Here is a 24461-nt window from a genome sequence, read left to right on the forward strand (position 1 = left end):
CTGCCTGCTTTCCTTTGCCATGTGCCATCTCTGAAGCCTGATTTTCATTGGATTGAGGCCCTTGTTTTGATAAAGTCATCCACCCAGAAATCAGTTTCAACCCATACTGCCATTTGTGATCTCGTTTGTCAGTGGGTACGTGTGATCCTTAGAAGGCTGTATGATGTAGCAGTTCTTGCTGGCCTCACCTGTTCTTGGAGAGGCATAATGGCTGTTGCACTTTCATTGCAGGGGCAGCGTGGTGAATATTAAACAGCGAGAGTGATCAGAAGGTGAAAGTCATTGCCCAGTGGTCCTCAGAAATGGCAGTGTTCTATGGAAAGAGGCATCCTCAATGTCACACCTCAGCAGCCACAGCAATTCTGGAACATGCCTGGAGGTCATGCGAGCCGTGTTTCCTCGAAAGGTAAAGATTCTCTGGGGTGCAGGAGCAAGAGCCCCTAGGTAAGAAGGTAATGTCGGATGCCTGGTAGCATGGCCCACGCTGGGAATACTAATGAGACAGATGCAGCATTAGTTCACAATCCACTGGCCATATTCAGTTCACATTCCAGAATTAAGATATTTCCCTTTCTCTCTGTATGTGTCACTTCCTAAGCCAGGATGAAGTACCTTATCTTGATTTCCAAAGTGCACGTTCCCTCCATAGCAATAAGAGAGGTCTGGAGTGGAGCTCGCCTCTCACTCCAACACTGGGCTAACCTTCATATCACAGGACACACCTCTCTGTTGGCACCAGTTCACCAAGATGGGCTTGGTATCCCAGCCAGTCAGTCCACAAGGGTGTAAGGTCCTTCTGCCTCATACAAATAACAGTTATAATAATAAATAATAAAAGCAGCACAGATGACAAATGTGCAAATTCATATCCAGAGACCTCTGTCAAGGTCTAGGAACAGGTGTCAGAGGATTGCCTTGAGAACTTGGAGTCCTGGAGCCAGGTCAGCCCAGCCTTGCTGGAAGAGAAGGAAAGCTTTTCTTGCAGGCTGAATGGTATATGTTAATACTATGTGAGATTGTTGGTGAGGTTAGTGAACGCAGTGAATGGGAATCAAGATTCACTTGAAAGTTAGTATGCTCTAGTGATCCAAGGGGTCAAGAGTACGGGCTGTGGAACCAAAGCATGTTCTGTGTGCCACTTAGTAGAGCCATACTTTGATCTTGGGCCAGTTACTTAACTTCTCTATTTTCTTCATCTGTAAAATATGGCTACTAGGCATACTACTACCTCATGGGGTCAGAGAGCACATACATATGAATGTGAAATTTTTGGGTAATGCTTTGCACAGGGAAATTCTAAGTGAACATTGGCTGTTAGTGTCAGGACTTAGTATTTTCCAGTGTTTGCCTGGCCTAAGGATGTTTTCCAGGGAATGGAAGCCAACCCACAAAGCCTATGACTTTAGGAATTCCTGGAGAACCTGGCTAAATAAAAGGAAACTAGAATACCTATGTGAGGCTAAAAGAGGGCTTCTCAATACAGTCCAACTCAATGTACAAAAAAAGAGTCATTTTCTTTTTTTTTTTATAGTTTATTTTTGAGACAGAGAGAGACAGAGCATGAATGGGGGAGGGGCAGAGAGAGAGGGAGACCCAGAATCCCAGACAGTCTCCAGGCTCTGAGCTGTCAGCACCGAGCCCAACGTGGGGCTCAAACCCACGAACCGTGAGATGGTGGCCTGAGCTGAAGTCGGACGCTTCACCAACTAAGCCACCCAGGTGCCCCAAAAGTCATTTTCTTTAAAAAAAATTTTTTAGTGTTTTTATTTATTTTTGAGAGAGAGTGAGACAGAGCATGAGCAGGGGAGGAGGAAAGACAGAGGGAGACACAGAATCTAAAGAAAGGTCCAGGCTCTAAGCTGTTGGCACACAGCCCAATGCAGGGCTTGAATTGGTGAACTGCGAGATCATGATCTAAGCTGAAGTCGGATGCTTAACTGACTAAGCCACCCAGGCGCCCCCAAGTCATTTTCAAAGCAAAGGTTCAACAACAAAGTTATAAGAAGCCACTAAGTTCTCAGATTAAATTGTAAAGTTTTTTTTAAGTTTATTTATTTATTTTGAGAGAGACAGAGACAGTGTGAGTAGGAGAGGGGAAAAGAGAGAGAAGAGAGAGAGAGAATCCCAAGCAGGCTCTGCCAACACAGGGCCCAACACGGGGCTCTAACCCATGAAGCCATGAGATCACGACCTGAGCCAAAACCAAGAGTCAGATACTCAACTGACTCAGCCACCCAGGTAAAGTTTTAAAAGTTGGTTGATTCCATACAACAGCTTTCTTGGAAGGAAGGAATTACACTGACAAGGCAAGATTATTCACTTTGGCTATTAGGCTTAGCACACACACAAAAGTGCATAACCTATATTGAATTTATAATTTGAAAAGCTTTAATATGTGAGTGTCTTAGAGCTAATGAAGAATTTGGCCCATGGATGGCTTCTGAATGATGCTGAATTATCTCACACTGTCTCTTTTCTGATTTTATACTGATACAGCTTTATTATTTAATTCTGTTAGGAACTTCTAGTTTATGTATATATATGTTTGCGTATACACACACACACACACACACACACACACACACACACACACAGAGTTTTGTTTTCTTTTCTTATATATGTATAGAATAGCCTGGGAAGGATATATAAGAAGCCAGTAACAGTTGTATCTCCTGGCAAGAGACATGGGGAGCTTGGGGTGGAAAGGAAGTGTACTTTCTTTTCTTAGTATACAACTTCGTACTCTTTTTTTTTTTTCTATGTATGAGATTCAGTTTTCCATAAAAAAGACTGTATAGAAAGAACTGCACACGAGACCAGATCCCAGGGAAGCAGGAGGGACTGCTAGAACCGTCAGGCCCAGATCTGGCTACTCCTTGTTGCTTATGGGTTACAGATGTTGAAACTATACCTAGAAACGGAGAGACTTTGGCCCCCTTTCTTTCCAGGCTGAGGTAGCCTCTAGGTCAGCAGATGTCAATTGCCGTTAGAAACATGAGCCAACAGGTGTGCAAAACCCAGAAGCCATGGTGGAGACGCCCCTGCCCCCCAGCACATGTGGCCTGTTCCTTTAGCCTTTAGGATTCTCCCTGCTCCTACCATTTGCCAGTCAAGCTGTCAGGTCAGAGAAACCTGGATGAGAGATATGTCACTGCCCCCAAAGGCTGCTAAGGAAATTCCAAGTTACACAAAGTTTGTTAGGAATGTGCACTTGCTTAACCTTAGGCAAGATGGCTCAGGCTGAATGTGCATCCTAAGAACACAGAGTCGTCTTTCTCTCGAGCACGCTGCAGAGGTAGGGCCAAGGATGTGGAAGCAGTTTGTAAGCCCAGAGCACCACACAAATGGAAGAAGGGCTTGCACTTATTATAAAGGCTTGGGGGAATGCGATGGGAGAGGATCTGGCCCCTATAAAGGATTTTCCCCATGAACATCAAAGAATCAACAAGGGGGGTGGTGGGAGGAGGACAAAGGTAGAGCTTGGAATGTTGGCTCTTCCTCAAAGGCACTTCCTATGCATTCTCTTTGCAGAGAATCAAATCCAGAGACGCCAATGATAATGATTCTCATTTTTATTACCACTTTATTATTCAGGATTGGCTCAGTGTTTCTTCCCCTGCCCCCAAAGGCATTTGAATGAAGATGAAAACTGCCAAGTGAATGTCTTGATAGAGCCAAGCCCTCTTTCTATAATCAAAGTCTTGGTGGACAGATGTGATGCCAGCCTGCCGTCGTAGCTCTGCCTCCATATGTCTCTGTAGTGAGGATGAAGGCATCCCTAACTGGTGGGCCCTTGCCTTTCTTAGTGGAAGGACAGTGGAAAGAGGTCTTTGAGGGTTTCTGTCAGCTTTGCTGTGGCTGGGCTCAGAATACACGAGGACAAGCTCCCAGAGCAAACACATAGAGATTTTTACCAAACACATTGGAACGAACAATACTGTGCTTGATAAGGTTCATTCCAGGCACACTGGCTGAGTGTTGGTGAAGAGGGTCAGCTTTGGTTGCGACATAAGATGTCACCACTTGCTGACTCTAAACCCAAACCTGATTTGGCTTAAATAGAGAGAGGGACCATGAAAAATGGGAAAAGCAAATTAAACAGACAGCAATAAAAAGAAACCCATAATGTTAAAAAATATAGGCACTTAATGATCAAGGGCTCTCTATTTGTGGCTAATAGTAATAATAATAATAATAGCAACAATAAATAGCTGCTATAAAATTTCTCAGAACAAAGGGAAGAAGCCACCACTTACTGAATGAATAGAGGCATCATTCTGTGATCTGTGAGTCAAACGCTGCTCAAGTGCCTTAGAATTTTATGGAAATCTTACCTCTACTTGTAACACCTATAAAACATTGAGAATTTAGTCTAAATGTGGCAAAAAGTAAATTCACTTGCAACATATTGGGTATTTTCTAGTTCAAAGGGGAAAAACAGGTTTCAATAGACTTAGTGAAGTCTGAGGATAAGTTTGTCTTCATCTTTCACTTCTTCACTCATTAGTAGAATCTCCGCTGTGAACTTTGCAAGCCAGGATAATTCTATAAGATAGAGAATGTGATAAAGATTGCTAATCTTCTACCATTTGGCCCTTCATCGTGGCTAATTTGGGGGATATTTTTCAGAAGTAGAAGCCAAGAAAGTTTCACGCAAAAAAAAATTGTTTTAAAACCTTCATATACCAAGGTGGTAGAAATTTGTTGAAAAGCTTTGTTTGTTTGATACTTTGGATTATGGGAGTTTTAAGAATTGAAGGGTTCTGAGACAATTTACTTATTTACCTCCAACTTCATAAGATTACTTTTCTTGCTGAGGTCACACAACCTCTAGTGCTTTGAACTGGGAAGTGAAGGAAAATTAAAAGAAACTCTGGATATCTTTCCTTCCTCACATCTATCAGCCCAGTCCAGTGAATGTGTGGATAAGTCAGTTAACAACTGACACCCGAGTTCATTTCCCTACACTCTCAGCTAAGAATGTCAAAGAACTAGAGAGCCATTTTGTTGTTGCTGTTTATTTGCTTTTGTCCAACAAGTCACAATTTCAGAAGTGACTCACACATTTATGTGGCTTTGGGATTGGATTTAAACCTCCATAGCTACTCCTGGAGAACCACCTCAGATTTGTCTGAATCATCGAACAACTGAATGGCCGAGTTTCAGAAAGTACTGATTTAGCTAGAAATTCCCACAAAGAAGACACAGCCTCCCAGAAATTCCAGATACCAATCTATGAATGCCAGTACTATCACCAAATGTTTGGCCACATGGTCCCTGTTTGAGCAAGAATATTTTCTCACTGAGCCATTGATAGTAATGTAAATCTAGAGTAGAAATTGAAATGCTTTCTGCCTGGATATACAACCTAGATTGGAGACCAGCTCCACCTGTTAAATACAAAGTGTGGCACAGTTGCAGGTTGTCTCTTATTGGGAAAGAAACAGAGCGAAAAGAGAGAAGAAAATGGGAGAGAGGAAAGGCAGGAAAGAAAGGAGAGAAAGAAGCATTTGGTTTTATATTTTTGTCCCTGTATTGTTTTTTTTCACTTATTTATTTATTACGTTCATTTGTATTTATTTATTCAACCAATATTTGTGGAGGGTCTTCCAGATGAAGATTTTCATGGGATATGGATGGGTAGATGGGGAGTGGAAAAGGAGAGCACAAAAATGGATCAAACATCTTGCCCTCAAAATGCTTATTGTGTGAGAGAGGAATTTATCAGTCAGCTTTCTATGTGTTATGCTATTGTAACAAACAGTTCCCAGATCAATGGCTTACAGAGAAGTTTTATCATTCATGCTCCCATCACCTGCAGATTGGCTGGTGTATTTGCTTCATTCCGGGACTCAGGCTGAAGGAGCAGCCTCTCTCCAGAGCATGACATTATTTACATGTCAGAAGGAAAAGGAGAATGAAAACAGGGAAAGAAGAGGCATGCAATGGCAGTGAAAGGTTATGTTCCCATCTCATTGACCAAAGCAAGTCATGTGGCAAAGTCTGATGGGAAATGTGGATGTTCTCCCACAGAGAAGCCCTCACTGCCAGTCATATGGCCACAGGCTGGGATGTCTGATCCTCTTGCAGTAGGGCAGCAAATAACTGAGAAAATGTCATCTACCACAGGGAGCTATGTATACACACACGCACAAAGCACGTATAGGATATGTACACTACACACAAATCATCATGTGGTGGGGAGTGATAGGAACTCCCAGTGCAGGGACATTGCTCTGCTCTGCCCCTTCAAAACTAACTATTTGACTTTGGAGAAGACATTTAACCTCTCTGAGCCTTAGTTTCCTCATCTGAGAAGTTAGGATAATAGTACTTGACTCATAGCTTTGTGGGAAGGATTAAGACATTCTATTCAGTTTAAATACCAGGCAGAAAGTTTGGCAATAATCACCGTTAACTTTTTTTTCTCCTCCTGCTCCTTTGTATCCTCTTCTTTGACCTCATTCTTGTTAATCCATTTCAGGACATTAGGGAATGCTTTGTGGATAATGCCATTTAACCTGAGACTTAAAATGTGGGTAGCATTTGCGCAGGCAGCAAAAGGTTTACTCTACAATTCAGCTTTTCCATTTTTAAAATGGGGATAATAATAGTAATAACCTCTTACAGTTAGTTTGAGGGTTAAGTGAGTTAATACAGAGACACTGATGAGAACAGCACACACATGGCATATCGCAGGCATTACATAAGCATTTGTTGGGTACAAATACACATATGAAGGGGCTGAGAGGGAAACAGTACTCAGACTGACAACATAAAAAGATCAAAAGCCAGGACCAAGGAAAGCTTACGGGTGCAGAGGGAGCAGAGAATAGATCTGTTTGGTTGTGGCACAGTGTGTATGAAGTCAAGGGTGGTAGAAGATGAGGCTGATAGGTACATAGGGGCCTGAGCATTTGGACTTCATTCTGCTGGCAGTAGGGACGTGGTCTGGGCTGTGTTTCAGGAAGATCACTATTGTCAGTGTGTAGGGCAGGTAGAAGTAGCAAAGAAAGGAGCCCAGAAGGCCTGGAAGAAGAACACTGCAAATCTTGGTGGTGTTGAATGACACCTACCTTAAGGCAGTGACAGAAAGCATGGAAAGAAAGGGCTGCTGCATGAGGGAGCATGGAAGTGAGGCCAGCAGACCTGGCACCTGACTGGCCTGGGACTGGGGTGGGGGTGGTGTAGGCAGGAATGCGGGGACAGACAGAAAGAAGGCTGAAACTTCAAGTCTAGTCAAATAAAAGAGTTAGTTTGTAGACACATAGGGGCTAAAAAGGATGAATCTAGTTTGTGATATTATATTACTTGAAAGTAGATCAGTGGAGGATTCTTTGGGATTAATAAACATCTCTTCACAAGCAATGTGGAGGTCGGTGTTAAGATGCTGTCTGCCAGGGGCGCCTGGGTGGCTTGGTCAGTTGAACATCTGACTTTGGCTCAGGTCTTGATATTGCAGTTCATGAGCTTGAGCCTCACATTGGGCTCCATGCTGACAGCTCAGAGCCTGGAGCCTACTTCAGATCCTGTGTCTCCCACTCTCTGCCCCTCCTCCACTTGCACTCTGTCTCTGTGTGTGTCTCTCTCTCTCTAAAAATAAATAAACATTAAAAATTTGTTTAAAAAGAGTCTGTCTGCCATTTGCCATTGATACAAATATTGTCACTCAGATTTTAAACTTCAAACTATTTTTTTAAAAAGAATACATATTCTTAATCATAGAAAAAAATATTAGGCCATATACCTAATTTTAGCAGTGGTGAAATTACAGACAATTAAAATGTTATTTCCTTTTGTTTCCTGAGTTTTTCTGCATTGAGCATGTACAAGTTTTTTAGTATAAACAATAAATAATAGAGTCTATGAACAGGGAGAAAGAAACTATCCCTGCCATAAAGAACTCAAAATCTCCCCTCACCACCACCCCCGACAATTTATGCTATTGTTTTGTGACACTTGAAACATATATTCTAATAAAAACAGATGTGCAAACAATCTTTTGGCAAGCAACAGATTCAAAGATTGGGGACTGCCTGTAGCTGATTACATTGCCAGTGTGTCAGAACTAGGGTTTTAAGTTCAAAATGCTTGCTAACAGAAATCATTACAATACACAGGCTAGGTTGGAGAGAAATACCAGCCTAAAATTTGGATACATTTAAAAGAAAATGTTTCAATGTGTTTATATTCAAGCTCAGCCTCAAAGAGGTAACCTTTCAACTTGAGAGTCATATTGGACAACCGTTCTTGAAATTGTCTTGTATATAGAACCCAATTGGTCATGACTATTGAAAACTACGTTACTTTTTTCTTGTAGCCAGAATATGCAGCATATGAGAGCTCTCTAAGTGATTTGGCAAAAAATTAATCCTCAGACTGTTTTAATATGGGAACTGAACTGTTTTCGCTTTTCTTCCTTTCTTTGATTCCTGAGAAAGGTAGACTGAACGTTTTCTTCGAAGAGGGTTTGAAAATTAAGCCCTCCCTGCTTCTAGAAAAGATTTTGGTGTTTGTGGAAGAGTCAAGGGAATTGAGTTTTACAGGAAACATTGAAATGCCCTGTAAATATAGACGGTAGATTCAGGCTTCTCCTAAGTCAGAAAGATATTCCCTAGGGCCACAGAAAGGAAAGATGTCATTGGGTCTGGGGCAGTGAGGAAGAGGGCTCTTCTTTCTGGCAGTGTTTAGGGGAGGGAGCAAGTCTCTGGAAGAAATGGCTTGGGAAAGAACCATAGGTTTGTTGTCTCACAAGCATGGCTTTGAAGGCACCAAGTGAAAGGAGCCCATGGTCTTTTCTTGGGCAACCCAATGGCCTTGCTTTAAATAACCATCTCCCATTTTCGGTCCAAGCCTTGATCCTACTTATGACAACAGAACCTAGAAATAGCTCTGACTTGAAAAGAAAACCCCTAGAATAACTCATGCTACATTTCCAATATATCCTGGCAGGATGGAGGCTGGGAATTGAAATTAGGTAACATCATAGATAATATGATATTTCTTGCACATTTAACCCTGAGGACTGAGAGTGAAGAACCAGTGCAATATTGAATAAAGGGATGTCCAGTGATTTCCTCTTTGGAATGTGCACACGTATTATAAAGATATAACAGAATACGAATGCAGTGTACCTGCTCAGATCTCATTCTGGACTGAGATACTCATTGTCTCAGCTGCCAGAAGGGCTGGCTGTTAAAGGCTCACAGCTGTGACTATTTCTGGGAATTGCCCTCTGCCAGAGGAAGCTGTGTTTCCCTCTTCCCAAAGCTAGCCAGAGTCTAAAGACTGATTGATGCGGGGATACAAAGACCTCGCCCTTTGCCTTGGATTTGTGGCAGCTCTGCAGGACCATCTCGGCTCCAGAGATCCCAGTGGGGTCAGCTGAGACTTTCTGTTGCAGCTGCTTTCCATTCAACCTCTTTCTCTGCTCCATCCTGCTACCTTATATATATGTTCTTCTCAAGTTCACTCCCCAGTGAATTTCCTGCATCTCTGCCTCAGAGTCTGAAGGTGTCTCCAGGAAACCTGGCCCAGGACAATAAACCTTTCCCATCAAATAATTATAGTAAAATTTAACCCTGAGCAAGGATAGATACCTCTTGCATCATTTAAAAAATTTATTTAAAATACCTGAGTATTTTGGGACACCTGGGTGGCTCAGTTGGTTGAGCATCCAATGTCAGCTCAGGTCATGACCTTGAGGTTTGTGAGTTCAAGCCCCACATCAGGCTGTGCACTGACTATACCAAGTCTGCTTGATATTCTCTCTCTTTCATTGTAGGGTTCACATCTTTTAAGTATTTCCTTACTTCAAGTACCTGAATCTATAGCTTGCGACCATACTGTGTGTGCTTTCTTTTCGATCACTGGCCACTTATTCACCACTTATAAATAATGAAGGGAATCCCATTTTACCATCACTAGCTGATTTATATCCAATATCTCCAATATCATTCTTTACCGACTCTACATTATATTTTGCATTTGTGTATCTTTTCCCCATGTGTCTCGTGGTCTCCCGTTCATAGGAAAACAATAATCTGGGAAAGAGGGTGGAGTGTTGTAGAAGAACTTCAGAGTCAGGAGTCTTTGGTTTTGATGCTGATTTGGATGTGGCACTGCCCTTGCTCTTAGCTTTGCTTTCTCATCTGTAAAGCAAAAGTATGACATGGTTTTCTTTCCTGGCACTAAAATTTTGTGGGTTCAATATATTTTGGAAAAGCACCATTCTATGGTTTATATACAGCTAAATTATTAAGGACTAAAATGGGAAGAAAGTGAACTTTTTAGAGCTACATAATAGCAATGATTATGTTGAGAAGTCCCAAGGCCACCCCCCAGGGTCCATGATTCACTCAGAGGATTCGCAGAACTCAGCATGTAGTCATACTCACAGATATGATTTATTGCAGTTAAAAGAAACCAAACACAGTCAACGAAGGGAAAAGGCACAGGGGCAAAATCCAGAGAAATCTGGCATAAGCTTCTAAGGCCCTCTTCCAGAGGAGTCACACAGGATGCATTTAATTTCCCCAGCAATGGGTTATGACAACAAATGTAAAATGCCATCAATCTGGGAAGCTTGTTGGCGTTTCAGTACTCAGAGTTTTTACTGGGGCTTGCTCACTAGCCTCTGTCTGGTCCATACCCAAATTCTACCCTCCCAGAGGAAAAGCAGGTGTTTAACATAAACCGTATGGTTCATCCAAATAGTTTAAGCATAGTGAGCCACTCTTATTTAATGGTGGTGGGGAATGCTATGGACTTGAATATATCCCTCCCAAATTTACATATTGAAATCTAATGTCCAATGGGATGGTATTTGGAGGAAAGTACTTTGGGAGGTGCTTAGATCATGAAGGTGGAACCCTCATGAATGGAATTAGTGTCCTTATGAAAGTGACCCAAGAGATTCCTTGCCCCTTTGGCCATGTGAAGTACAGTGAAAAGAGGGCCATGTAAGAATCAGTTTCTCACCAGACACCCAGTCCACAGCTTCCATGATCTTGGACTTCCAGATTCCAGAACTGTGAGAAGTAACTGTTTGTTTACAGTTCACCCAGTCCCTGGCCTTTTATTATAGCAGCCCAGCTACACAAGAACCTTTCTGAAAACTAAGTTCCCAGACACCATCCAAGGGCCAACCTTTTAAGCAGGCCTATCACAAGGATTACAGTGATACTTGCTGTACTAACTCTTTTCTGCACAGTTACAGCGTATGTTTATTTCTTAAATCACTCTTGGATATAGACACTTTTATATTACCCGAATTAAGTAAAAACCAGTATTGAGCAAAATAATATTTCCAAATAAGTTTATTTTTTTTCCTTTGGAACACTGACATATTTATTTAAGAAAAATTGGAAAATAAAAAAATATATAGGAAGAAGAAAAATATTACCTATAGTAGCAATTTCTATACATAATTACTTCATATAATTATCTTCCTAATATTTTGGAGAAGATCATCATAGTCTACTCTCTTCATTTTATCTTATCACATAGAAAATTTTTCATTTTCTTTCAGAATAGTTTGCAGACAGTTGTAATCACTGTATTCCATTGTATCATAATTTATATAATCACTATCCTTTTTGCATTTTTCTGTATCATAGGTAACTATGGTGAATTTCTTCATGTGCAAAGCTCTTTCTGTATTTAGACTTATACCTTAGGATGCATTCTCAGAACTGGATTCACTAAGTCAAAGGTTATGAATTTTAAAGATGTGTGTTAACTCTGGCCAAATGACCTTCCAGGAGTTATAACATTGGACATCCACTAACAAAGTATTTCTCGCAAGTGAAATGATGCTTTCCTATGTTTTTCTCCCAGTGCATACCTGTGGTATTTTTTCCATTTCATTTTTCTCCCCATTGACCTCTTACATTATCTAATTATTTCACCACTGAGGAATTCCTCAGTGGTGAAAGCCACAACATTCATAAATGTCCTTGTTTTGAGAGAGCAAGAATCCTGCCTAGGAGTCCTCAGCATGCATTATCACAGACTAACTCATTTGTTTTCTGAGCAAATGAAAAACCAGTTCCCTAGGTTTGACTGGGAGGTAGAGAGGGGGTGAGAGAGGAGAAGGGATGAGGCTGGAGTCCTGAGATATCACCTGTAGCGGTTGGATGGTGCATAATGTGGCCCTGGGCAAGTGAGTGAAAAATGGTTCTGTAACACAAAATTTGAAAAGATAGCAAAAGATCCAGCATAACCTTTATTACATCTTGCTCAAGAACAGATCTGACCCTAAGAAGCACCAATAGGTGGTGCGGTTCAAAGACACTGAGTTTCTGGCTGGAGAGCTTATACTGGAGTGTTCGTGGCCTTGCCCGCACGGCTTTGCAAGCCCCTCAGCATGTTCTTCTCAAGTTCACTCCCCAGTGAATTTCCTGCATCTCTGCCTCAGAGTCTAAGGGTGTCTCCAGGAAACCTGGCCCAGGCCCACTTACCCCAAAGTACGTCTTTGCTCTTCAGTGTCCTCCCTGGTGAAAGAGGTATTAGAACACACCCAGCTCACCTTCTGAGGCTGCTGGGACTCAGGTTCAGCTTTCGTAATTAATGTTCAATAAATCACTGTGCACAGTGTCTGGTGCATGGGGGGTGGGTATTGACTCAATGATTATTGAATCCAAGAGGAAATGACAGGTGACAAAGTCCTTTGTGAACTTGCAGAGTGGTGAAAAAAACATAAGACCCTTCATGACATCCTGAGCTCAGTTATAAACATCAGAGAATGGTAACCACTGAAAATGGTGGGTTTCAAGTCATAGCAAATGTTGTTCTGTTTTCTGTTGCTAGGAAGCAAACCAAGAATTCTTCTTCTACTGGCAATAATCTAGTTTCATTATGGTGGGATTTTTTTAGTTTATTTATTTATTTTGAGAGAGAGACAGACAGAGAGAGAGAGAGAGAGAGAGAGAGAGAACAAGTGGGGGAGGGGCAGAGAGAGAAGGAGAGAGAGAATCCCAAGCAGGCTTCCTGCTGTCAGCACAGAGCCTAACATGAGTTGATCCCATGAACCGTGAGTTCATGACCTTAGCCAAAATCAAGAGGTGGCCACTTAACTGACAGAGCCACCCAGGCGCCCAGGGAAATTTTTTCCCCCTTAAATAGTTTATTGTCAAGTTGGCTTCCATATAACACCCAGTGCTCATCCCCACAAGTGCCCTACTCCATGCCCATCACCCCCTACCCCTCTCTCCTACCCTCATCAGCCCTCAGTTTGTTCTCAGCATTCAAGAGTCTCTCATGGTTTGCCTCCCTTCCTCTCCCCAACTATTTTTTCCCCTTCTCCTCCCCCATGGTCCTCTGTTAAGTTCCTCCTGATCCACCTATATATGCATACATATGGTATTTGTCCTCTGCCTGACTTATTTGGCTCAGCATAACACCCTCAAGGTCCATCCATGCTGCTACACATGGCCAGATTTCATTCTTTCTCATTGCCATGTAATGTTCCATTGTATAAATAAACCACATCTTCTTGACCCATTTGTCAATTGATGGACACTTAGGCTCTTTCCATGTTTTGGATATTGTTGAGAGTGCTGCTATGAACATTGGGGTACATGTGCTCCTATGCATCAGCATTTCCGTATCCCTTGGGTAAATTCCTAGCAGTGCTATTGCTGGGTCATAGGGGAGTTCTATTGTTAGTTTCCTGAGGAACCTCCACACTGTTTTCCAGAGGGGCTGCACCAGTTTACATTTCCACCAACAGTGTAAGAGGGGGCCCATTTCTCCACATCCTCACCAGCAGCTGTCATCTCCGGATTTGCTCATTTTCGCCACTCTGACTGGCGTGAGGTGGTATCTCAGTGTGGTTTTGATTTGTATTTCCCTAATGAAGAGGGAAACTGAGCATCATTTCATGTGTCTATTAGCCATCTGGATGTCCTCTTTGGAGAAGTGTCTGTTCATGTCTTCTGCCCATTTCTTCACTGGATTATTTGTTTTTTGGGGTGTGGAGTTTGGTGAGTTCCTTATAGATTTTGGATAGTAGCCCTTTATCTGATATGTCATTTGCAACTATCTTTTCCCATTCCATCAGTTGCTTATCAGTTTTATTGATTGTTTCCTTTGCTGTGCAGAAGCTTTTTATCTTGATGAGGTCCCAATAGTTCTTGGGACCAATTTTTGTTGATTCCCTTGCCTTTGGGGATGTGTCAAGTAAGAAATTGCTGCAGTGGAGGTCAAGGAGGTTGTTTCTTGCTTTCTCCTCTAGGGTTTTGTTGGTTTCCTATCTCACATTCAGGTCCTTTATCCATTTTGTTTATTTTTATGTATGGTATGAGAAAATGATCTAGTTTCATTCTTCTGCATGTTGCTGTCCAGTTCTCCCAGCACCATCTGTTAAAGAGGCTGTCTTTTTTCTATTGGATACTCTTTCCTGCTTTGTCAAAGATTAGTTGGCTATACATTTGTGGGTCCAGTTCTGAGTTCTCCATTCTATTCCATTGGTCTATGTGTCTGTTTTTTGCCACACACAGGGATGCTTTCTAAGCAATAATAATTCTACTGTAAATATTCAGTAAAACAGTAAGGCTTGAGGTCAACTGCCTGCATATCAGGAGGAGGTATGAATGACTATGAAAGATATCACCTCATCAGTGCTAAGGGCATGTTGGAAACATAAATTTTACTTTTAGATGTATTCCCTGCTTCCTCCCAAGAGGATTAAACTATATAGAAGTTTTAAATACAATTTAAAACAAGATACAGAGGAGTAAAATCAAGCAGCACCATTCTGCTGACTTTACAGCATTTATTGAGCACCTACTATGTGCTAGGATAACTCTTTGGGGTATAAAGGAACGGATAAATGAGACTGCTCTCTCCCCAGGGAGCTCCTACATCAGGAAATGGTTTCTCGAAGTGTATCCTGAAGACACCTTGTATGGAACCAGCTGCGGTGCTTCTGAAAAATGAAAACCAGAATATCGCCCATCCCTTGCCTGGGAGCCCCTCATGCAGAATGCTGGAGTGTCCATGATTCACCACCTCTCTGGCCGATGGGCATACACCTGGGGTTTGAGAACTTCCACAGGGGAAACAGACTTAGCAACAATTCATTCTCAAGTGGTGTGCCAGTGCAGTCATGGATCAGCAGCAACTGGGGGTTAAGTGGGGACTCTGGAACCAACAGACCTGGCTTCCATTGCTGACTAGCTGGGGGGTTGGTGGAACCTTCCAGTCTCCCTAAGTTCTCCATTTTATCATTGGCACAATGGGTCTAACCTACCTGAATGGTGTTGCCTGGCATGAGATGACATCCTGTAAGAAAATGCTTAACACACTGCCTCATTCACAGCAGGTGCTGGAAAAGTGGTGGCCATTGTTGTCATCTGCCACAAAAGCGTACGTGGTCACACCAAAACCTTGCTCTGACTTTCCCACCAGTCAGATCCCAGAAGCAGAACACAGCATTTCTAGGGCCAGGGTCATCTGAGGCTTTGACGAATCCCTACCACTGGCACCTGGCCATTAACCTGCAACAGCTAAGAGGTGAATTCATGGGCACCTGGCTGGGAAGAAAGAAGTCTTGCTCTCTGTCCCCTTCCCCACTTCCCTCCTTTGCCTCTTCCCCTCCCTCTCTCCAGTCCCTATTCATTGGAAATGATGCATCACCCCCCCAGGACACAGCAGTGGCAGAAACCTGTTAGCAGTTTTGTCAGATCCTGAAATGGCAGATGGATGCAGCCGGCAGCCTCTCATCGCATCCAAGATGTCTTCATCTGTCCTCCCAGCACCCCAGCAAAATGCTTTTGGCAAAAGCCGGAGAAAAGGATAAAAATTAAGTATAAGGTGCTGCATTCATAGGGGCTTTTATGGGCTTGGATGTGTAATGATGGTTTAATGGCAGCCGAGAGGCAGGTAATTAGGAGCAACCGCCTCTGATCACCCTTGTACACAGCCCCAGATAGCTCCTCAACACTCCCGAACCCTTGTTTGCTTTCTCCGAGGCAGAAATCCCACAAGGTCTGCACATTGCCAGCTGTCGAACTAACGAACTGCCAGCGTGTTCCTGAATGGGAGCACTCAGCCTGGCGAGGCTCCCCTGAGCAGCCCCTCACTGTCTCCGCCAGCGTGATTGCCTTTATCTAGCTGGTGCAGGAACCGCTCCTAATCACGCTGCTGCTGGCCTCCGAGGGTCAAACACGGGACCATCGCTACCTAAACAAACGAGGAGGATGTCACCTTTGGGGGAGACTGATAAGCAGTTGGCAGGCAGGCCACGGGGAAGAGAAGGCGCCAGCAGCCAGCAATCTGCAAAGGCCGTAAATATGTTACACTCTCAGCGGGGAGACGGGCAATATAGGCACCAAGAGGCCTTTGTTTAATGAGCTGTCAGAAAGCAGGCATGAAATTATGTTTGAAAACATGTGCAAGCTGCAGAGACAGAGCGGGGGCCTATAAATGGCCCTCTTCCTTCGTGGTGGATGTTTAGAGCATCTTATCAGTCTGAGAACTGTCATAGGATGAAAGCTATCATTAGCAAACTAATGGTGTTTGAAAGCTACAAATTTTTCTCTCTCTTCTCCATTTTTGACTTAAATGGATTATAGAAAAAATCTTAATGGTTTTTTTTCTTTCCTTGGGATTTTGGTAAACATGCAAATTGGAAGAGAACCAAAAACAAACCACAAAAAAAAGTAGCTCTGGAAGAGCAAACGGAACGGTTATACTTTGAGTCTCTGCTCAGAACAACCAGCTTATATTCCCCCCAATTCTGCTGAGACTCTGTTCGGAGAACTCTAATGTACCTCCAGTCAGCATTTTATTTCAATCAGACTCATAAAAGAAAGCATAAATATAAAATAAATTGCTCTCCTATATTCTGAGTATTAGAATTAGTGGGTAGGTATAATATCACTTTCACCACACCAGCTATCAAATAGTAGAGAATAATTTTCCAAAGACTGGAAATTATTCTTGTGGGTCACATGGCTGTGAAGTTATTTCTATTAAGGGTGAAACTTAAAGACTTTAAAAAATCTGGCCAGACTGAGAGGCATCACTGATTCAGAGCATGTTTGGGCCTCAGTTCTTAAATTTTGAGATGATGTATGTGGCTTGGTGGCCACATATGGATCTTTTTCCTTCAGTGCACAGCAGGCCTACATTTCCTGCCTGCACTCAAACCAGGCAGCCAGAAATGACTTGCACAAAAACCCCTTTTCCCATTAAAAGGCTCAAGACCAAAACCAAAGTTGCTTCAGCAGAGGTGGCCAGATTAGCAGGGGATAGCCTCTTGGGACCATATTGTCCACAGACTGAAGAGTGGCAAGCTGCCATCCCCAGCTCTAAGAGAAGGGGAAGGTCTGAGTGGAAATGAGAAAGTTAGATGGAAAGGTAAAAAGGGAGTAAGGTTAGAGAAACAAACTAAAAGATAAAGAAAAATGGAGTGGAAAACAATACTTTTTGATTCACATCAAAGAACAAGAACTACCATTCACATAACAGTTTGTTTTCCTGTCCTTTATGCCTGTCCCCAGCTTGCAGATGAGAAATCTGAGAGCAAGGTGCCTGAAGTCAGTACAAGACCCAGCTCCTGACGACCCAGGGCCTGTACTCCTTGTCACTCACAACCATCCTTGAAGGCATTCCTCAGTGCCTCTCGACTATCCACGAAGACTCTGAGACAGAGCCTGATGTGTATTAAGTGCTAAATGTGAGTCTCATGGGGGAGGGAGAGCTTTAGACCATAGAGGAGACAAGAGAAAATGAACGCAAAAACAAAATTAGAAAAAGAACAGATATGCCACAGGTATGTTCTCTGTCCAGAATGGGACCTGTGAGCAAAGGAAACCACCAGCAAAATGAAAAGGCAGCCTATGAGATGGGAGAAGATATTTGGGAAGAAGAAATGTTATCTCCAATAAGAAGATAATGTCTGAAATATATAAAAACTCCTATAACTGAACACCAAGAAAACCCAAATAATCTGATTAAAAATGAACAGAGGACACGAATAGACAGTTTTCCAAAGAAGACATGCAGATGGCCAACAGACACATGAAAAAATGCTCAACACCACTCACTATCAGGGAAATGCAAATCAAAATGACAACGAGATATTACCTTGCACCTGTCAGAATGGTTAGAATCGAAAAGACAGGAAATAACCAGTGATGGTGGAAATGCAAACTGATGCAAACAGTATGGAGTTTCCTCTAAACTTTAAAAATAGAAATATCGTGGGGCGCCTGGGTGGCTTAGTTGGTTAAGCGTCCGACTTTCGCTTGGGTCATGATCTCGCTGTTCATGGGTTCGAGCCCCGTGTCGGGCTCTGTGCTGACTGCCAGCTCAGAGCCTGGAGCCTGTTTCAGAGTCTGTCACTCCCTCTCTCTCTGACCCTCCCCTGGTCACGCTGTCTCTCTCTCTTTCTCTCTCTGTCTCTCTCTCTCTCTCCTAGAAATAAATAAAACATTTAAAAAATTAAAAAGAAATAGAAATATCATATGGTCCAGTAATTCCACTAATAGGTATTTAGCCAAGGAAATTGAAAATAATATATGGATCCCCTATGTTTATTGCAACATTATTTACAATAGCCAAGCTATGGAAGCAACTAAAGTGTCCATTCATAGATGAGTAGATAAAAAAGATATGAGGTACACACACACACACACACACACACACACACACACGAATATTACTCAGCCATAAACAAGAATGAGATCTTGCCATTTGCAACAACATGGATGGATCTAGAAGATATAATGCTAAGTGAAATACATCAGTCAGAGAAAGACAAATACCATATGATTTCACTTATTTGTGGAATTTGAGAAATTAAATAAACAAAGAAAAGAGAAAAAAAAAACCAGACTGTTAAATATAGAGAACAAACTGGAGGTTTCCAGAATGGAGGTGGATAAGGGGATGGGTAAAATAGTTGAAGGGGGTCAAGAGTCCACTTAGGGCCACAAAAGCAAACACACAGATCAATGTAACAGATTAGAGAACCCAGAACTGGACCCACAAATGTATGGCCAATTAATCTTCAACAAAGAGGAAAGAATATCCAATGGAAGAAAGATAGTCTCTTCAGCAAATGGTGTTGAGAAAACTGGACAGTGACATGCATAAGAATGAAACTGGACCAATTTCTTACACCATACACAAAAATAAATTCAAAATAGATTAAAGACCTAAATGTAAGACAGTAAACCATCAAAATCTTAGAGGAGAACACAGGCAGCAACTTCTTTGACCTCAACTTCTTACTAGACCTGTCTCCAGAGCCAAAGGAAACAAAAGGAAAATGAACTACTGGGACTAAATCAAGATAAAAGACTTCTGCACAATAGAGGAAACAATCAACAAAACTAAAAGGCAACTGATGGAATGAGAGAAGATATTTGCAAATGACATATTGGATAAAGGGTTAATATCCAAAATCTATAATTTATCAAACTCAACACCCCAGAACCAAATAACCCAGTGAATAAATGGGCAGAGGACATGAATAGATACTTTTCCAAAGAAGACATCCAGATGGCTAACAGATACATGAAAAGATGCTCAACATCACTCATCATCAGGGAAATACAAATCAAAACCACGGTGGGATGGTTTAGTCAGAATGGCTAACATTAACAACTCAGGAAACAACAGATGTTGGTGAGGATGCAGAGAAGGGGAAACACTTTTGCATCGTTTTGTGTCACTTCACACCTGTTTGAATGGCTATTATCGAAGAGACAAGGGAGAACCATGTTGGGATGGATGTGGAGAAATGGAAACCCTGTACACTGTGGGTGGGAATGTAAACTGGCGTAGCCACTATGGAAAACAATATGAAGGTACCTCAAAAAATTAAAAATAGAACTACCATTTGATCCAATAATCCCATTTCTAGGTATATATACAAAGGAAATAAAAACAGGATATTGAAGAGATACCTGCATTCCCCTGTACTTTGCAGCATTCGTCACAATATCCAAGATATGGAAGCAACCTGTGTTTCTCAGTGGACGAATGGATTCAGAGAACTTGGTACATATACATAATAAATATTATTTAGTCACAAGAAAAAAGGAAATCCTGCCATTTGTGGCAACATGGTTAGACTTTGAGGGTATAATGCTAAGTGAAGTAAGCCAGACAAAGACAAATAGTACATGGTTATCACTTGTATCTGGAATCTAATAAAAAGTCAAAGTCATAGAAGCAGAGTAGAAAAGTGGTTGCAAGGGGCAAGGGGCTTGGGGAAATAGGGAGAGATTGGTAAAAGGGTACAGTCTTTCAGCTATAAGATGAATAAGTTCTGAGGATCAGAAGTAAAACATCTTGACTATAGTTGATAACACTGGATTGTATAATTGAATGCTATTAGTTTCTTAAGGGTTTTTTTTTATCTTTCCAAAGTTTTTTTGTAGTGTATATGTAAGCAAATGTTTAGGATTTTCATGCGTTCATCTCTTTTGACATTTAACTCTCTCATTGTCATTTGGAATTTATTCTGGTGTGAGAAATGGATTGACCTTAATTTTTTTTGTATAATAATACCCAGTTATTCAAACATTATTTATTATATAATCTGTCTGTGACTCGGTGATTTCAAATGCCACTTTAATCATATCATGAATTCCTATTGGTGTCTATGTATCCTATACATATATATTCTTAATTTCTACATGTATTTTAGTATATGTTAGGCTTTCTAATTTTTACATTATTTTCTATTTGTATGTCAACACTACAATCTAGTCTATTATTATCTATCTAGTTTTTGTAGCTGTATAATATCTGCTAACGTCTGATAGTATGGCTCTACTATGTTACTATTTTTTTCTCAGAAACTTTTTCATAGTTCTTCTAGATATTATATCATAAACTTTGGAATCAGCTTCTCTTGTCAAAAACTATTATTAATATTTTATTGTAATCTATTAATTTGTGAACCAACTTAAAATTAATAATATATTAATGATATTGAGACTCTTGTTACCTTTCCATTTATTGAAATCTTTTGTCCCACTCAGGAACATTTTAAAGTTATCTTCATAAGTGTTTTTAAAGTCTGTTTTTAAATATCTTACACTAGTTACTACTATACATGAAATCTTTCATTACATCCCCTATCTGCCTGTTACTTGTTTTTAAAAAGTTTTGTTTTTTAAATTTCTCTATGTTAACTCTGTACCTAGCCATTATAGTGGTTTGGTTTATTGTTTGCAATGGGTTTTCAATAGATACATTTAATTTTTCCAGATGTGTAATCTTATAATAGTAATTATAATGATGATTTTACTTTCTTTTTATAACTCCAATTCCTTTCTCTCATGTAATTGCATAGGCTAGCATCCCCAGAATAATCTTACATAACAGTAGCATAATTGAAATGCTTTTATTGAATTTATTAAGAATGAAATTTGAATGGATGTTTAATTTATAAAATCAGATCTTTTTTCAACATCTATGGGATTGATTGTATGCTTTCCTCCTGGAATTGATTAATATGGTGAATATGTCTACAGATACCCAAAAATTGAACCCTCCTTCCATTTTTTGAAATAAATCATATTGATCATTGATCAATCATCATTGATCATTATGGCAGACTTTGCAGATAGTCTAGTCTTTTCATTCTCTTTATTTTCAGAATATTTAATAGTTTTAGTTTGTTTTTTTACCTTCACCCAAATTACTTAAGAAAGACTTATTAATATTCAGGGAGTAGGAACTTCTTGTTTTTATTGCTAAATTCCAATTTTATTGCATTATGACTAGAGACTATTGTTTGTACTATCTCTAATTTTAGAAATTGATTGACATTTCCTTCCCTCATAGATAACCACTTCACAAACTCATAGCCCCTCAAATCTCTAACACCTTTTCCTCTCTCTTCACTCTTAGCTGATGACCTTGCTTTCCACTTCACTGGAGCACAAAATGGAAACATTTAGAAAATAAGTTCCACAAACTCCCACAACATCTTCCTACCTACAAGGGTCTGGACTGTATACACTGCTGCCCCTCTCCTCCATTTCTAACTCAAAGGCTTTGCTTCAGCAATTCTCACTGCTTTCTCCTATATCAACAGCTTCCCCCCTCCCATAATTCCGCCAGCACACAACCATTCTGTTATCTCTCTCATCTTAAAAACAACACACAAACAAAATTATCTTGCATTTTTCCCCTTAAGCACTACCCCTTTTTAGTAGTGCTTTGCTTTGCTGCTCCCCTACCTCCCACTAACACACACCTTACAGCAAAACTCCTTGAAAAACATCCAATCCCAGTGCTTCCTTTTCCTCTCCTCTTCTCACTTAAACCTATTCATTGGGATTTGAACTCTGCCATCCCACCAAACCTGTGCCTGTCAGTATCAGCAATAACCTCCAAGTTGCTAAATCCAAATCTTGGTCCCCACTGAACTTAACTATCAGTAATATTTATTACAGTTAATTGCTCCCTTTTCATGGAAGTGATTTCTTTCCTTGTTCTCTAAGATACTCCATAGTTCACTTTCCTTCAATCCTATTGGTGGTTCCATATCAGTCTCCTCATTCTTCTTTTGCCTCTTCACCTCATAGAATTGAAATATCCCTGGCTTGGTCCATGGATCACTTAATCTCTTTTCGTCTCTCTATACTCACCCCTTGCTTATTCTCTTCCAGTTCCAAGGTCTTAAGTAACATCTATCCTCAAATGATTCTCAAATGTACGCCTCCAGCCTTGACCATTCCATCAAGCATTAACTCATATACCTGTCAACTCTGTGTCTCCACTTGGGTGTCTAATGGATATCTCAAATGTATCCTGCCCCAGACTGAAATCCTGATCTTCTTCGCCCCCAGAACCTATTCTACCTAGCCTTCCTCATTTAGGTTAGTGTTGTCTCTGCCCTGATATCTGATAGACCTTAGTAATTAGAAAGCATGGATTTTTGGGCCTACATGGGTGTTTACTGTAGCTATAGCAAAGGTTGACTTGTTTTCAGGAAAGGGTGGGGACTGTGTCTCCATATTATAAATCATGTAAATCATGAGGTAACCTTCACATATAGGGCCATTATATTACCTCTTTTCAAGTTCCACTATAATACTTTGACCTGCAAAAGACCTCATCCTTGTATATTTGAGGACTATTCTCTTTCCTAATTAAAGTCAGATGGTTGGCTTGTGAGGTTTTTTTTTCTTGTTTTTTTTTTTTTTTTTGTCTTTCCTGAGATGCCTCTTAACAGCTGTGGTGTATTGCCAATGAGTTATCAGTGGACAGATATGAGATTCCTTTATGATGTTAAATGACATATTACAGTGTTTTTTCCACAAACTACAAAAGGCGAACATCATGAACAATATTAAATCTTGTGCAAGAGTTATGCTTTTTAAAAAATACATGTTGATTTATAAAATATAGCTGTACAATGTTTTTTTGGCCATTTTCCTAACATGTGCTCTATTTCATGAGAAATATTTTTATAGAATTGGATGATCTTCTTTGGTCTCAAATTTTTAGACAACAAACAACAACAGCAAAAAATTATATCTGACCTTAAATTCTGGAATGGAGGAGCTATAATTAACTTAAAACTAAGGCCTACCAATATAATTATTGATAGGCAAGGGTCATCAACAGATGTTTAACCCACTGGATAATATGTTGTGTGGTCTCAAATCATTGTCATACCGATTACTTATGAATTACAATGGAGAGAACAGAAGGATATCAACTAACCAAGTGGTCCAAATTAGCATCATTGATAACAAGCAAAATGGTCATTATGCCTCCTGATATGGTGGGGAAATATATAACATTATTTTTTTAGTATTCTTACCAAAAATGGTTAACTTGAATATAATCATGAGAAACAAAAACAAAATCTAACAGTAATGATTCTGTGGTTATGTAGGGAAAAGTCCTTGCTCTAAAAAGATGCATTTAGGGTTGAAGTATCTTAGAAAGTGCAACTCACTTTCGAATGGCTCAGTAATGACAGAGACAGAGAAAAAAAAGAATGTGGCAAAATGTTGACGAATCTAAACAAAGTAGTTGAAGCTAAACAAAGGGTATACAGTTGTTCATTGTCCTATTCTTTCAAAAGTTCTATAGCTTTGAAGTTTTTCAAAATAAAAAGTTGGTGTAAAAGTCATAAATCAGTGGTTCTACAAAGTGAAGATATCAGTTGCTACAGTCATATATCTCTGTAACTTGGACTCAAGACAATATTTCACTGAGGTTTATTGAAAATGACAGAAGCTATGTCTGTATGAAAGCTCATTTTAAACCACTATTAAAACTGAAGATGGGGACACCTGGGTGGCTCAGTCAGTTGAGTGTCCGACTTCAGCTCAGGTCACGATCTTGCGGTCAGTGAGTTCGAGCCCCACATCGGGCTCTGTGCTGATAGCTCAGAGACTGGAGCCTGTTTCTGATTCTGTTCTCCCTCTCTCTCTCTGCTCCTCTCTGACTCGTGCTCTCTCTGTCTCTCAAAAATG

This window comes from Hyaena hyaena, unplaced genomic scaffold (genome assembly GCF_003009895.1).
Source record: "Hyaena hyaena isolate Hyena2069 unplaced genomic scaffold, ASM300989v1 scaffold_40, whole genome shotgun sequence".
In the NCBI taxonomy this organism is placed as follows: domain Eukaryota; kingdom Metazoa; phylum Chordata; class Mammalia; order Carnivora; family Hyaenidae; genus Hyaena; species Hyaena hyaena.